General features: G+C 30.4%; 1 long non-coding RNA gene across 1 annotated transcript; it reads right to left on the bottom strand.

Moving 5' to 3' along the window:
• Positions 1-214: 214 nt before the first annotated feature.
• Positions 215-15,356, bottom strand: LOC134696334 (uncharacterized). The gene is made up of 3 exons (XR_010102933.1): positions 15,087-15,356; positions 5,180-5,225; positions 215-905 (listed from the first exon to the last, which is right to left on the bottom strand). It is a non-coding gene; the product is annotated as an uncharacterized LOC134696334 (long non-coding RNA).
• Between the last annotated feature and the right edge of the window lie 57 nt (positions 15,357-15,413).

Here is a 15,413-nt window from a genome sequence, read left to right as displayed (position 1 = left end):
TTGTTATGTCATTGCATTTTCTATATATTTTTTTAGTAACGACGAAAACATTGATATTTCAATCGAACAGTGAAATATAATACATTACGAAACAAGTGATTGTGAATCAGTTGGAAATGCTATCATGGCAGATACAAATTTATTTGACTAATTTTCCTTCATTATGCATAACTGGACCTTGTTAGTCATACATATTGTATAATAATAAGTTTATTTCATTCAAATTGTATTAAACTTTTTTGTCACTATCATATAATAAATATTTACAATCTTAATATTTTATAACAATGTATAACAAAACACAATGCTTGTTTTTAAGCACCATAATTGGCCGCTTCAGAATCAAAAGAATCACGGGTAATTTCATTGTTCGTACCCCAAAATGAAAATTACGTCACTTCATTGGTTACATTTCCATTGTTTATGAAAGTATTAACCAATCAGAACGTTACGGTTTACACTTTTGAATATATAACCCATGATGCATTAGATTCTGAAACGGCGATTTTCTCAAGTTCAGTATAGCTCAGTATAGAATAAAAAATGGCATAGTTACATAACACTTCAAAAACGTCACAGTTTAAGCTAGATTCATTCCGTACTTTATCACATCCATAATGTTAGGTCGATGGTTATAAGGCACCAGAAAAACAACATGTTTTCGTTGTAGCGCTTTATGAACACTTAGGTGCTGCAAACAATACTCAAAAAGCATATCTAAATACTTTGTTTTATCAAATGCTATAAAGGAAATGTAGGTCGTGGATCCCCTTTCTTCCTCGCAGCTTTTGGATTTGTCCTTAGATATTCCCGTTTCCACTTCAAATAGGCATAAATTATAATAATGGCAAGAACAACAGCTACTATCACTGCTGACACAACGACTCCTGTGATCCACACATAATCTGTAAAAACGAAATGAATAAATGACATATTGAAAACGAGTATATATTTACATACTGTACGTAATGTGTCAATTAATTTTATGTTGCGTTTAAAAGGTTATGGAGGATGTCGATTTAAAAAAAAAAACCCATTAAAATCGGGAAATATTACACTAAAACAATACATTTGATTTCTGACAATATATGAATACGTATTCGCAGAAATAACTGTCAATATAGCAGACAAAAGTATTAAAAAAAGTTAACAACGCGGTTATTATGATTTGTATGTAATCATTTCCATTAATATTTCTGTGTTCTATTATAAAGACTCTTTTCTTGAACTTGAATCATCTTTCATTGTACCAACTTATATAAATGTACTTTCAATCTTATTGTTTTTAGTTTTTTTTTTTTATTATGCATCTTTATTACTTTAATAAGCAAGAGTCTATCTAATGTAACAAACGAAGGTGTCGTTCAATCGATACATCACGCTCTAGCATGTGAAAATTTTACATTAGTTTAGATATGTGCCCCTGACGCTAAAAAAATACCTCAATAGAGTTATGTGGAAGAACGACAGAAGTAAACACTATATAGAGGGGGCAAGGGGTCCTAATAACAGCAAAACAGCAAATTGATTCGGCTCATAACAGATAACAAGGAATTGAAATGGACAAAAACAGATAACAGTAAATGAAATAATAAAATAATTCGGTCTTTGACAAATCAGTATTTATTATTACGGATATAATCCTTTGTAAAGCATTCCATTTTCTATGACTATGTTGTTCAGTAGCATTAATTTATATATCTAGAATGTGTTTAAATTACTACTCAATATATTATAATATTTTTTATACGCTCGTTTACGGAACGTATTATGATATAATGTTGTCCGTCTGTTGTCAACATGTCGGATATTAACTCCAAAATTCTTTAACCAATATGCATTAAACTTTTGGAAATTGTTTATATCTATTGAAGTGAGCTCCCTTTTTTCTTTTTTTTTATAAAAATTTTCGAATTTAAGTTTCTGGGTAATGGGTTTTTATTCAATAAAAATGTGTTTTTTTCAGTTTTCTGATAATATCTCAAAAAGGTTTTCACAAAGCAAGGAATTTTGGCGAGTTGTTTATATCTATAAACATGAGGTCACTTTTTTTTTATAAATTTTAGATTTTATGTTTACGAGTTAACAGGTTTTATTAATTAAAAATGGGGGATTTTCCAGTTTTCAGACATTAACACAAAAAAATGTTTTCAGCAGTTCTCATGAAAGTTTGCTGAAATGTTTATATCTATTGTTGTAAACCCCCTTTCGATTTTTATCAATTTTCGATTTTATGTTATTGAGTTAAGGGATTTTATTCATTAGAAAAAGGTGGTATTTGCTAATTTTCAAAAATAACTCAAAAATGCTTTCAGCAGTTCTCATGAAACGTTGGTGTATTGTTCATATAAATTGACTGAAGCTCCCTTTGTTGCTAAAAAAAATGACCTAAAAGAGTTTGAATATTCTGACTTTTTCTAAATGACCATTTAATGAATTTTTCTTTATAAGACTATGAGGTTAAGTGGTATATAGGGTAGAAAAATCAAAAGCACCAATTATAAGCATGCAATTTACCAAGTACTCCGAACGAATTTTGACACTCTAAAAGCAATTTATTCCACTATTTTCAAAGGCCTTATTTGAACATTTTTTTATCAGCTGATGTTTTTGATTGTACCAAGTGTACTAGTAAGTAGAATACATAGTTTAGTAGGGAAACAATGGCTTGAAACGAAATAAATCATTGTAATGAGTTATGTGCAGCTTCGGACCCAAGTACATGATTGGAATTTTCTTTGTACAATGCATTTGGTTCTGCTTTGAAAGGAATTACAGAGCTGAGTCTATGTACCATATTATATAAAAGGTTAAGTGGTTGTTAGGACCTAGTCCTTAACTGTGATCTTTGTCAGAAATTCCTGGCCATATGTTTTCCTTCTTGTCATATTAAGAATTGTTGTAATTTAATATGTTCGTACGGAAAACAAGGAACATTATTCTCATACAAAAAATTAAGATAATTCTAAATACACATTCATAAAAAATGGAATTTATTACAAAGGATAATCATAAGATATACTTGAATTGTTCTGGACCTCACTTCTGTGATGGGTATATGTTAATGGAATCCTTCTCTGAATACGGGACAATCATATTAGTAGTGGTAGACCCCAAAGTCCAATGATCTTCAATTTATACCGAATATTGACTGTCAAACAAAAAAATGCTAACATTCCAATGTTCAATATTAAACATTTAACAGCAAATACATTATCACAATAACAGATAACAAAAAAACTAAAAGCCCAATAACAGCTAACAAAGAATAAGACAATAACAGCTAATAGCAAATATATTCTCAAAATATCAGATAACAAAGAATTAAATTGCCCCATAACAGCATAACAGTTAAACCCCTTGCCATCCTCTATATAAGTTGTGTTCTAACTCACTGGCTAATGAAATCTTATCGTATTATTCAGAAAATAAAATAGGCATCATATTTGTTACTTTATCGAACGTGATCTATTCCCGATTGTTGCATCCGACATTTCGTGCGATTTTTCCCCCTTTATTTCGATGTTCTCAATTGATTCATTAAATTTGAACATCGGTTGATCATTGATGTCTTTAATTGGTTCTAAAGTGCATGAGTGTCACGAGTAAACTATTTTTTAAACTGAAACAGTCATTTTACTCCATATGCAGATTGTTCAGTAGCTGTTATTTACCTCTCAACATCAAGTGAACAGTATGTCCGTCTAGACGCATTAACAAAAACTGATGAGTAGGAACATTAAAATCAATACTGATTGTTGAAATGAATACTGTCTAGTGCGAATGACTATTTGTGTAAATAATCCTTTCTTGTGTGCTATTTGTATAATATACATAAAGACTATATAAGCTAAATGTTTCACTTTAAAATTAAAAGTAAAATAATTGTGATCTAAATACCAAAATACAAAAATCAATCTCCATAAAAAAAAATTAAAAAAAAATTCAAAGCAAGACAAATAAAACAAAACAACAAAATAAAACAAGGCATACGAAACAAAATCTGCATGTGCAAACACCTTACCTTTCATATGGGTAACCATGTTTATGTAACAGAACCTATCCAAAAAAACGTGCTATAATTCAATTTTTTTTATACTGTGAATAGTTTAATAAATGAAAAATATTTTAAAAATAAAAAATAAAGAGGTGTCATACTTAGGATAATGAGGTTAAAAGCAGTTACATTTGCTTTTAATTGGCTGTGTATCAGAACTGTATGGCAAATTTGACAATTGGGATCTAAATTTGACTACATTGCAATATTGAAATGAATAAAACAAAAAGAATAAAAATCCGTGTCCGGATCAAAGGAACATTTTAATTATAATTTCTTCTTTCTTTTTTGTTTTGTTTTAGCTCTTTTTTACTTCAACACCATACAGCTATGTTGTAGTTAATGATAAGATTAAGAAAGCTCAAAACGGTAAATATTCCAGCTGAAAGTTTCATCACTCTCTATTAATTCGTTCGAGATCGGTCTGACGTTATTCGGGTATCTTTTATATTGGGACTGGCTTTAGCTCCAACCAGTCAGTACACCGAAGTTCAGACTTCAAAGAAATGCCCCAATCAGTTATCAAACATGTTGTTGCACGACTATTATTAGCACAATGTGTTGAGGTGCAATTCTCTTGTTTTTATCTTGATCTTTTTTATTATTATTGTTTTGATAGTTACGCATCATTATGAGTATTTTTTTATATATAAAACCATGTATTAATAATTTTTAACGTGATGGTGTCGGAAATTCTTCAAAGAGGCATCAGTGGATATTATTTCTGTTTCGTCATGTTTAAGCTTTAATCTTTTATATTCGAAAACCAATCGAGTGCATCTTTTATATTTGTTTTATATATCATTCACTTAAAAACAATCTAGAACTTTCGTTGAAAATTTGGAAACATCACCATATTAATCAAGTTGCGACTTAAACCAAACTTAGTTTGACATTTCAGCTTGATTTTTATATACACAGTAAAATAATAAAAATATATGTACTGCGTGTTGTCTTTTACTCATGAGCTAACGAACAAGTACTTTATTTTTTATAAAATGTCACAGATTTGATTAAAATTCTATTCTTGAATTTATTTATATTGATTTCCAACCCCCCCCCCCCCCCCCCCCATTTTTTTATCATTAATCCTGTTGGGTTTTTTTTTGTGTATTTACTTACCTCGGTCTGCAAACTGACCGAACGGTTCTGACATTGGATTACCAACCTAAAATAGAAGAAATTGAAGTACAAAAATGGCAAAAAACTAACATTAATTGTATGGTTCTCAAAGACATGACGAAAATGAAGGGTTATGAAATGTGAAACACATGAAACATGTAATTACTCTGTTAAGTTCTTTCTCGTTCTGGTATATGAATTAGTATTATCATATACTAGTAAAGATGTATCAGATGCGCATTTTGACAACTATTGCCTCTTCAGTGATGATCGAGACCAACAGATTTGAAAATCAAAAACATATTACCAACGTTGAAGGAGTGATCAACCAAATAAACCGTACAAAGATTCATACCTTAGCATGAGAGAGAAATATTCTTTTATTTACAAGGGCGCGAAAGATACCAGAGGGCCATTCAAACTCATTGATCGAAAATAAACTGACAACGCCATATGACTTTAAAATTAAAAGGCAAATAGACAAATAATAGTATAAAGGACACAAGAAAATAAAGACTAAGCAACACGTACCCCATCAAAACTGTGGGTCATATCAGGTACTCCGGAAGGGTACGCAGGTGTTTTAAATTGATTTGTACACCTTTATAACGGTACATTTTAATCACAACACTATCCGTATGTTAATGGCATTGTCGTAGTATTGGCTACTAGATTAAAATGGCATTAAGTATTTAAAGTGCAAATTTTTTTTCAACATTTATTTAAGATCATAAATTATATTTAATATACAGTAATCAATACAATCTTTTGTTGTCATATCATATTGAACTTGGGTTGAAAAATTGGTGCTGATGAAAATGTATTGAACTTATTTATTAAAATGTCACGAATTTATTGATTGAATCAATCTCCTTTTGAAAACCAAAACAAACCAACAAGCAAAACCCACAATATAGCAAATAAATAATCTGAAACCCATTAAAAAAAGCTAGTAGTGAGAATAAAAAGGTGTATGAGGCTTCAGTGTATTTGAGTAACACTAAAGAAATGGAAAATAAAACCAATATAAATTGCTCAAGGGGGTTATTTTTCAAAAAGTCCTTCTACCTCTACTTAAATTTTAATGTGTCGCATTTTTTTTTCGCAGGTACTCTTAGTCTGTTAGAAGATGTTGTATTTCTGAACGAACTTGTATTTGATAATAAATTCATGAAAAAAGAGAACACAATTGCAGTTTTTATGAGTATCATCCAAGAAAGCATTAGAAAATACTTTTTACAAAACCTTAACTCAATCAGAAGTAATTAACACTATAAAATCTTTTCGAGTGGTTATTTTCTCTAATTACGCGATTCAAATAATAATGACAATATGTCATCGCGTGAAATAATCACTCCGGGAGATAAGAGTCAGTTGCAAACGAAAAATGAAACCTCTCGAACAGGTTTGGTCTTTCTGTTAAAAGCAAGGTAATTCTGGAGATGTGCGTCGTTTGATTTTCATCTTGCTGACTTGTCAAGACAAGTATAAGTACTCTTAGATGATACCGTTTTTAGACTGTAGTTTAACTATTCGTCATATTTCTTGTTGGTAGTGGTGAAGTCATTTTTTTTGTCTTATAAGTTTTTACTTATGTAGTGTCTTTTTTTTTCTTAAGAAAAATCGGTAATCCATACAAATTTCAAAGAAAAGATTACCAACAAAAACACGGTTTAATATCGAATATTATGCTAACAATAAAAGTCAAACAAGACATGTTTAAGTTATTGCAAAACTGTTGTTTTTATCATTTGTGTTGCATAATATGAGCATTTAATAAGATAAACGTTAAACCCTTTATTCTTTAACCTAGAATATCCTGACTTGAACAAATATTTCTAAAACGGAAATCGAAATTACTTATTTGCTTTACGCTCATTGGTTCATATAAAAGCAATTTGATATCATATTAGAATGTCTGAAAAGTGTTCCAATAACTTTAGTGTTTTGCTCAATACGTAAACTTTGCAATCAGTTTGTACTTCTAACTTTTATGAATGTTTGTAATAAAATTTGAAAGTGAAATACTGTACTTTAGAGAATTAATTGGATTATAGAGTTAACATAAACTATCCATTGCAATGATTTTATTTGCTCAAAAGTATACAAACAGAAGTATATTATGGGTCAAGTGAAAATGACTTAACAATTTCATGAGAATCAATCTAATCCTGGTGAATTAATTTCAACAACAAAGGCAAAGGGTCATGCAGCTTAAAAATTTCTTTGATCGTTGATCGGTAAAGTTTGACATATTTTTAAACGCCAGTAATACCTCAGCTGTCTTTTCATAAGAGTTTAAACATTATTTCATTTGGTGCAAATAGAAAAACAAAGTATGACTTTTGTTAGGCAAAAATGAAGTAGGAATATATGTTTGATATAAGTGCTAAGTATAAGGATTCGACATCATCATTCATGTCTAATCTCTCACAATTATCCTACAATTGGGTGTGCTACTATACAGATACAGACCTACACATATCGATATGCTGTATCTGTATAATATACAGAATTTCAGCATGCATGTTTAGTAAATGTCGAGTCTGAAGCATAGGACAACTCGTACACTCATGTTTCAAAATGGACAATGTTTTGTTATTTGTTTTTATTGCTGAAATTATTTGTTATGTTAAAATAGATAATTATTCACCTTGAGCGATGTATTATTGTTGACCGTTCGAGATTCTATTTTTTCGAACCCGTCTTCGGCTGAATGTGTGAATACTGAATCGTATTACTACTTGGGCCTCAAGTGATTTCAAATCGAAAATAAATGCAAACCATGTGTTTTAGTGTCTTTCAAAACACAAATAATGTACAGAATTTTGCAGGATAAAGACAATAACTGTTTATTGTCTTTAGATATCAGTTGTATTTGTACTCGGCTCGAATCAGGTGTAATAGCTCGCTAAAAGCTCGCATACAACTTGTTTCCTAGCCTCGTTCAAATACAGCTGATATTTAAATACAATACACAGTTATTGTCTATGTATCTTGCATCTTGCATCAACAGTTCAAAGAATATACTGTATATGACACTTTGAAAAATCAAGAATGTATTTTTTCAACCGATTTGAAAAGTTTTTTAATACAATTATAATTGATATAAACAATACGCAGCTCTAAATCTATGATAAAGGTATTGCAATTTAGACACAGCGTATTAATCTAATTAAAGGAATTGTGAAATTAAGATTAATTACAGTACTTGTTGCCAATTTTTCAATAAAGTCAACAGGTCGACGACCAGAAAATTAATTATATTCAAAATTGACCAGGGACGTAATTAAAACTAAATCAAAACCGCCAGGATCAATACTTAAAGAAAGAAATAGGTTCAACAGAGGTACATACATTGTATGTTAAAACTGGGATCGATTAAGGAGAACAAGAAAAATAGAGACCTAAACGAATTACATTGTACATGTATAGTTATCAAGTTTATACATGGAGGATTATCATGTCGCGTGATATCGTACTTATAGGTGGATATCATGTTGTTGTTAAATTTTCAGATTTCTTTTTGTTTTATTTCTCTGTCCTTATACATGTATCTAAACGTTATATTTACAAGCAAAGCTATTCTTATGTATTATTTTTCATTATTCAAAACAAATCAGTATTTTTCACATTTAATATTTTTGTAACTAAATACAAATATTTACATCAATATATCTCTGGTGTCTGTGAATTAAATATAAGAACGATATCGTATTTAGTGGTGCATTATCTTACATTAATAATAAGCTCCAAATATTCAAAAATAAGTATTACAGCTGAAATTATATCTCAGATCTAAAAGTTGCTCAGTCTTGCTGTTAGATTTTTTTTCAATTTTCCTTTCTATTATGGATGTATTCTTATGGTTCTCTATTCTTGATTCATTGAAAAACACTAATTTTTATGATATGGTTGTGTATATACTCTGCATGTAATGTATATTTATGTATTGCAAGTGGCGAAACTTTAATAAAATATTGAATCTGATTCTTGATATGTTCATAATTATAAATAGCCAAGTAGTCAGCACTTCTGTGTTGACTTGAATTATCATTGATATTTTAACTAATTTGAAATACTAAGGCTTTTCTACCTCAGGAGTAAATTACCTCAGCTGTATTTGGCACACCTTTTAGGAATTTTTGGTCCACAAAGCTCTTCAACTTCGTTCTTTATTTGGTCTTTTTTACAATTTTAATTCGAGCGTCACTGATAAGTCTTTTGTAGACAAAACGCGTGTCTGGCATGTGTACATAATTTCTATCCTGGTATCTATGATGAGTTTATTGATAATCTTAAGAGGAAAAATTACAGAGAAACAATATCATCCAATATTTGTTTTACTATTCGCATCATATACACGATGTAAGGGTCGATGCAAGTGTTACTTTTACTGGCCTTTTTACAAATAATGTGGATTTATTTGACAAAACTGAAAAAAAGTTAAAAGGAGAAGGACTTATGTGTAGAATATCAGAAGAACATGAAATAGTTTGATCTTAACCATATAGATATACTTCATACGCAAGTAATTGATTGTCAAATATAAACTAATAGTTTACAGTTAATTGTTAACTATAAATTGGAATTTTCATTTGATTTAATACAAAAACTTCAATAATTTTGTCCAGATGAGATTTTTCCAATCCAATTTCATTAAAATCAATAGAATACCCGTTTTCAGCTAATATATTTTAAAGGAAAGCCTTAAGTTTGACCTCTGGTATTTAATGGATTATATAATTATCACTAAAAAGAACAGATAGATACGTTGTAGCTACAGAAGAGAGAAGAAATCATTTAATCAATTCTTGTTTTATCAATTTCAAGGCCCTATATTTTTTTATCTCTATTTATTTCTTGTAAATGTGCAATGGGCATTACTAATGATATTTCCAGTTTATGGATAAATAGATAAAAAGATTCATACAGAAATAAGTATCTGCAAGGCAAGAAAATCATTTAAAACACATATACAATTACAATAGTTTTCATGATTATTACAAACAAATATGGGAGTATTTTTGACAAACCTGAAAAAAAATAAGTATAAAAAAAGTATATTATCGGTCGAGAAAAATAGTTTTAACAATCAGTCCTGTTGTATTAATTCTAATTACAAAGGCAAAATGACAAGCAGCTAAAAACCTTTTTTTATTCATAACTCGGTAATGTTTGATATATTATAAAACGCGAATAATACTTCAGCTGTATTGTCATAAGGGTTTAAATATATTTCAAACAGAGTGTAAATAGAAAAACATCAAATGAAAAAAAATGACCATTTGTTGCAGGAATTCGCACATTTCTTTTGAAATGTAAAATCAGTGTTATGGGCATCTACTTCACTTTAAGAGCATGTTAAAACATATTTTGATTTGTGTATACGACATATTTAAAATATTAAACATGGTCCAATCCACCATTTTGAACTGAAACTGTTCTGTATCAAGTCAAGAATATGGTAGTTGTTATCAAATAGTTCGTTTTTATGTATAGGTGGGCGTTTGTTTGTGTTGATTGCACTTCAGTGTTCCTGTTGTTCCTTTTTTTTTCTCTTTTAGTTGGTGTGCTTCCCTCGATTTTAGTTTGTAACTTTTTTGGGGATTTATTTTCTATAAATTGATGTATGACCTTTGAACACCGATATTGTACTGCTGTCTTTATTATTAATAGGGGATATTCAGTTTGAATGCAACCATATAAAAACATTTCACCATGACGTGCATGTTCCAATAGCTAATATACTATAGATATAAAAAGTAAAATCACATAAATACTGAACTCCGAGGAAAATTCAAAACGGATAGTCCCTAATCAAATGGCAAAATTCGAAGCTCAAACACATAAAGGTAATGCTTATCTCAAATTATGTGGCCCAAGAGTGGACCGAAAATACACCAAGAGGGTTGTCCAATTTAGTTATTTTGAATAATGGAAACTTAAGATTTGATTGATGGACGTCCTATATAACGTGATAGTCCGGCAGATTGATGAAAAAATTGTGGGTTTGATGATAAAAGTCCCAAATTTGGCATGGTTGTAGTTATATGTGTTTGTCTATCCCAAATACATGTATTTGGTTTTGATGTTATATTTGTTATTCTCGTGGTGTTTTGTCTGTTGCTTGGTCCGTTTCTGTGTGTGTTGCGTTTCGGTGTTGTGTCGTTGTTCTCCTCTTATATTAACTGCGTTTCCCTCGGTTTTAGTTTGTTACCCCGATTTTGTTTTTTGTCCATGGATGTATGAGTTTTGAACAGCGGTATACTACTGTTGCCTTTATTTATGAAATTCAAGGTCTCTGAATAAAGGATCGACTTCATCGTTTATGTTGCACCTCTCGGATATATCTTGTATATCTATTGCCACAACTTTTTGGAATTTTGAATCCTCAATGCTCTTCAACTTTGTACTTGTTTGGCTTTATAAATATTTTGATATGAGCGTCACTGATGAGTCTTATGTAGACGAAACGCGTATCATAAGAATCAAAGTTAAAGGACTATACTATGGTATATGACACTTTGAAAAATCAAGATTTCGTCGAAAATTTATTCAATCGATTTAGGTAATTATTTTAAAACAATTATAACTGTTAGAAACAGCATGCAGCTCTAGATCTATGATTAGGGTGTCGTGATTTAGACTCAGCGTATTAATCTAATTACGACCTGAAATTAAATATATTCAAAATTGACCAAGGACGTAATTAAAACTAAATCAAAACCGTCAGGATCAATACTTAAAGAAAGAAATAGGTTCAACAGAGGTACATACATTGTATTCTAAGCCTTGGGTCGATTAACGAGCAGAAGAAATATAGAAACCTAAACAAACTACATTGTACATGAATATGGAGCTTATCAAATTAATAGGGTCCTCGGTGTTCAAGTGTTTGAGTTTTTTCTATTTTAATCACTAGCCCGTCAACACTGAGGTTGTAAGTTCGAACCACGCTCGTGCAGGTACATTCGACTCCAATCTAAATTGACTAGGATTGTCCGTTTTCCTATCAAAGATCGGTGCTTTTCTCCGGGCACGCCTGCTTCCCTCACCAATAAATACTGACCGCCACGCAAGAGCCTATTACATGCGCTTAAAAGTGGCGGCGGAACACCAACAATCAATCACTCAATATCAAGTCAATATAAAAGATTTGCATGTCATCAAAGTCGCGGGATATCATACTTAGTTTGATGTGGTCCGTTATGTTATCAGACTCTTCTATTGTTTTATTTCTCTGTCCTTATACATATATTTAAATGTTATATTCACAATTAAATCTATCGAATTAGCGCGACTTTTAATTATTCATATATTGATAAATTTTGGAAAACTAAGGTCCTAACTCTATCAAACAAAGTCGACAGAGATATTTTCTGGTTACTGTGGATTCATTTATTTTCGTGGGTACCATTTGTTGTGGATTAAAGAAAAATTACATGTTCGTGGATATTTAATTTCGTGGTATTGCATACAAGCCAATGGAAAATTTGTCATTCGTTGAACATTTAATTTCGTGGTTTACCTATACCCACGAAATCCATGAAAATTGGTATCCAACGAATATTAATGAATCCACAATACCTCTCAATTTTTCTACGTTTTTATTTATCCCTTGCTTTGAAGTATTTTGGTTTGAGCGACTGTACCTGATGAAAGTACACCCCATAAAATTACTTCTGATGGAAGAAAAATTCAAAGTGTAATTTTCATATCTACAGATTGACTGCGGATTTTGTTATAGAAAAAAATAAAAGCAGAAAGACTTATATGTAGAATATCAAACAGTTGGATCGTAACCTTATAAATACCTTTTATATGAAAATAAATAAATCATCATAGATACCAGGATTGAATTTTTACATTTTCGCGAGACAAAACAGTGACGCTCGAATAAAGTACGAAGTTGAAGACCATTGAGGACCAAAAATTCCTAAAAGTTTTGTCAAATACAGCTCAAGTAATCTATTCCTGAGTTTAAGGTTTTGTTAACAGTTAATTTATAATTATGAACATATCAATGAAAACTCAAGTCAACACAGAAGTCAACACAGAAGTGCCCACTACTTGGCTGGTGATACCCTTTGGTAATTGGAAATCAGCTGTGACTTCGACCCAGTGGTTGTAAATAAACTCATCATAGATTGCAGTATTGAAATTTTATATTTTCACAGACGCGCGTTTCGTCTACAAAAGACTCATCAGTGACGCTCGAATCAAAAATTGTCAAAAAGGTCAAATAAAGTACGAAGTTAAAAAGCATTGAGGACCAAATATTCATTTTTGTTTTGCTAAATACAGCTAAGGTAATGATTGATTGACAAATATGAACAAATAATTAAATTTTGGATGAAACGCGTCTTCTGATTGGCTGACTTTAATTTTCATCAGCCCATAAACTTCAACGTTTTTCATGATTTTCTACGTTTAAAATGGAATTTAGAATTAAATTATAAGAAATAACTGTAATATTTTTTTCTGTCTATTCGAAATAACATAAAAAATTTGGTGCACACTGTTAAATAACCCGCAACACGCGTTACACGGTGTGCACCATTTTTTTTTATTTTATTTCTTCATAGACAGAAAAAATATTACAGTCATTCCCTTTTAAAATAGTTAACAGTTAACTGTAACCTAACTAGCACTTCAATAACTTTGTAAAGATTACATTTTTCCAATTTAATTTCATTCAGATCAATAGAACACCCGTTATCAACTAATATACTGAAAAGGAAAGCATTTGACCTATGGTGTTTAATTGACTATATAATGAACACTAAAAAGAACAGATAGCTACATTGCAGAAGAGGGAAGGAATGTTTTATTTAGTCCTTGTATCTATGATGAGTTTATTATATCAATTCTTGTTTTATCATTTTCAAGGCCATAATCTTTTTTATATCTTTTAAATCATTTTCTAGTGTAAATTTACAATTAGCATAACTAAAGACATTTCCAGTGTATGGATAAAACATAAGATTAATCGCAAATTTAATTTCATACGGAAATTAGTATCGACAAATTTAAAGCAGGGATTGGGTAGGGAGTTGATCGCCTCTATTGACCAAAGTCGAGAACCTTGTCAGTTATTGTCGCTTTTCGTCAGTTTTTTAAATTTGGTGTTTGTGGCAAATCTATATTAGTTTCATTTAAAACTTCTAATGACACTTCTAGACTCAGCGCGATTTAAAGCTTGTCATGTTGAAAGAATACTTCTATATCATAGCTCGCATGTTGACGTAGATGTCTCGGTTTTGTGCCTTTATAATGACTTACATATACAACACGTCTTTCTACTCAATTACAATAACAGAAAAACTAATTGCAATCCTTCATTTCATAAATGCACTGCACAGTATACCTTAATTTCTGCGTTCGCATTGTGTTTTATTTTACTGGGAGAGTCTTTGACATTTTTACTCTTTGAGTATGTTTGTTTTGTTCATGCATCGTTGACAATGTAATGGAATTTGATGCGACTGTCATACAAGTGAGAGGTTTAGCTAGCTATAAAACCAGGTTCAATCCACCATTTTCTACATTAGAAAATGCCTGAACCAAGTCAGGAATATAACAGTTGTTATCCATTCGTTTGATGTGTTTGGACTTTTGATTTTGCCTTTTGATTTTGGATTTTCCTTTTTGAATTTTCCTCGGTGTTCAGTATTTTTGTGTTTTTACTTTTTTTGTGGTCTTTTCAATCCAGCTTACAAGGACTGTACAACAAGATATCGTCGTAACTGTTCAGAAACTTTTAGCCATGCTTTTGTATTTAAACAAAAGGTTTATAATTGTCAGAATGGAATTTTTTTTTTATGAAAGATGAAATATAATGTAAATAAATTATAAAATATACAATAAGCAAATGATTTTATAATTAAGACGGTAAAATACTTACAGTTTGCAGTTTTAATCACAGCCATTAAACTATTAAATGCAATCCATTGTACATTATAATCTATCTCGATGTTGAACTATTCATTTTAATATATCCCTGCAATTTGCACAATAAATATACTATTAAAATACCTAACACATAAAAGGTTTAAAATACGTCGTGCACAAGGTTAGCTATAAGATTGAAAGTATATACTATATAATTAAAGTATTCATCCTTTTAAAAATAAGAACCTCGTTTTTTAAATTCAAATACGAGTTAAAATGTTTTCTTATATACGAACTTTAAACATAAGGCTTTGTATACGTACAGCGGTGTATACATAAT

The sequence above is a fragment of the Mytilus trossulus genome, chromosome 14, assembly GCF_036588685.1.
Source record: "Mytilus trossulus isolate FHL-02 chromosome 14, PNRI_Mtr1.1.1.hap1, whole genome shotgun sequence".
Lineage (NCBI taxonomy): Eukaryota > Metazoa > Mollusca > Bivalvia > Mytilida > Mytilidae > Mytilus > Mytilus trossulus.
Note: the sequence above shows the minus strand (reverse complement) of the source record. Positions and strands in the feature narration are given on the sequence as shown.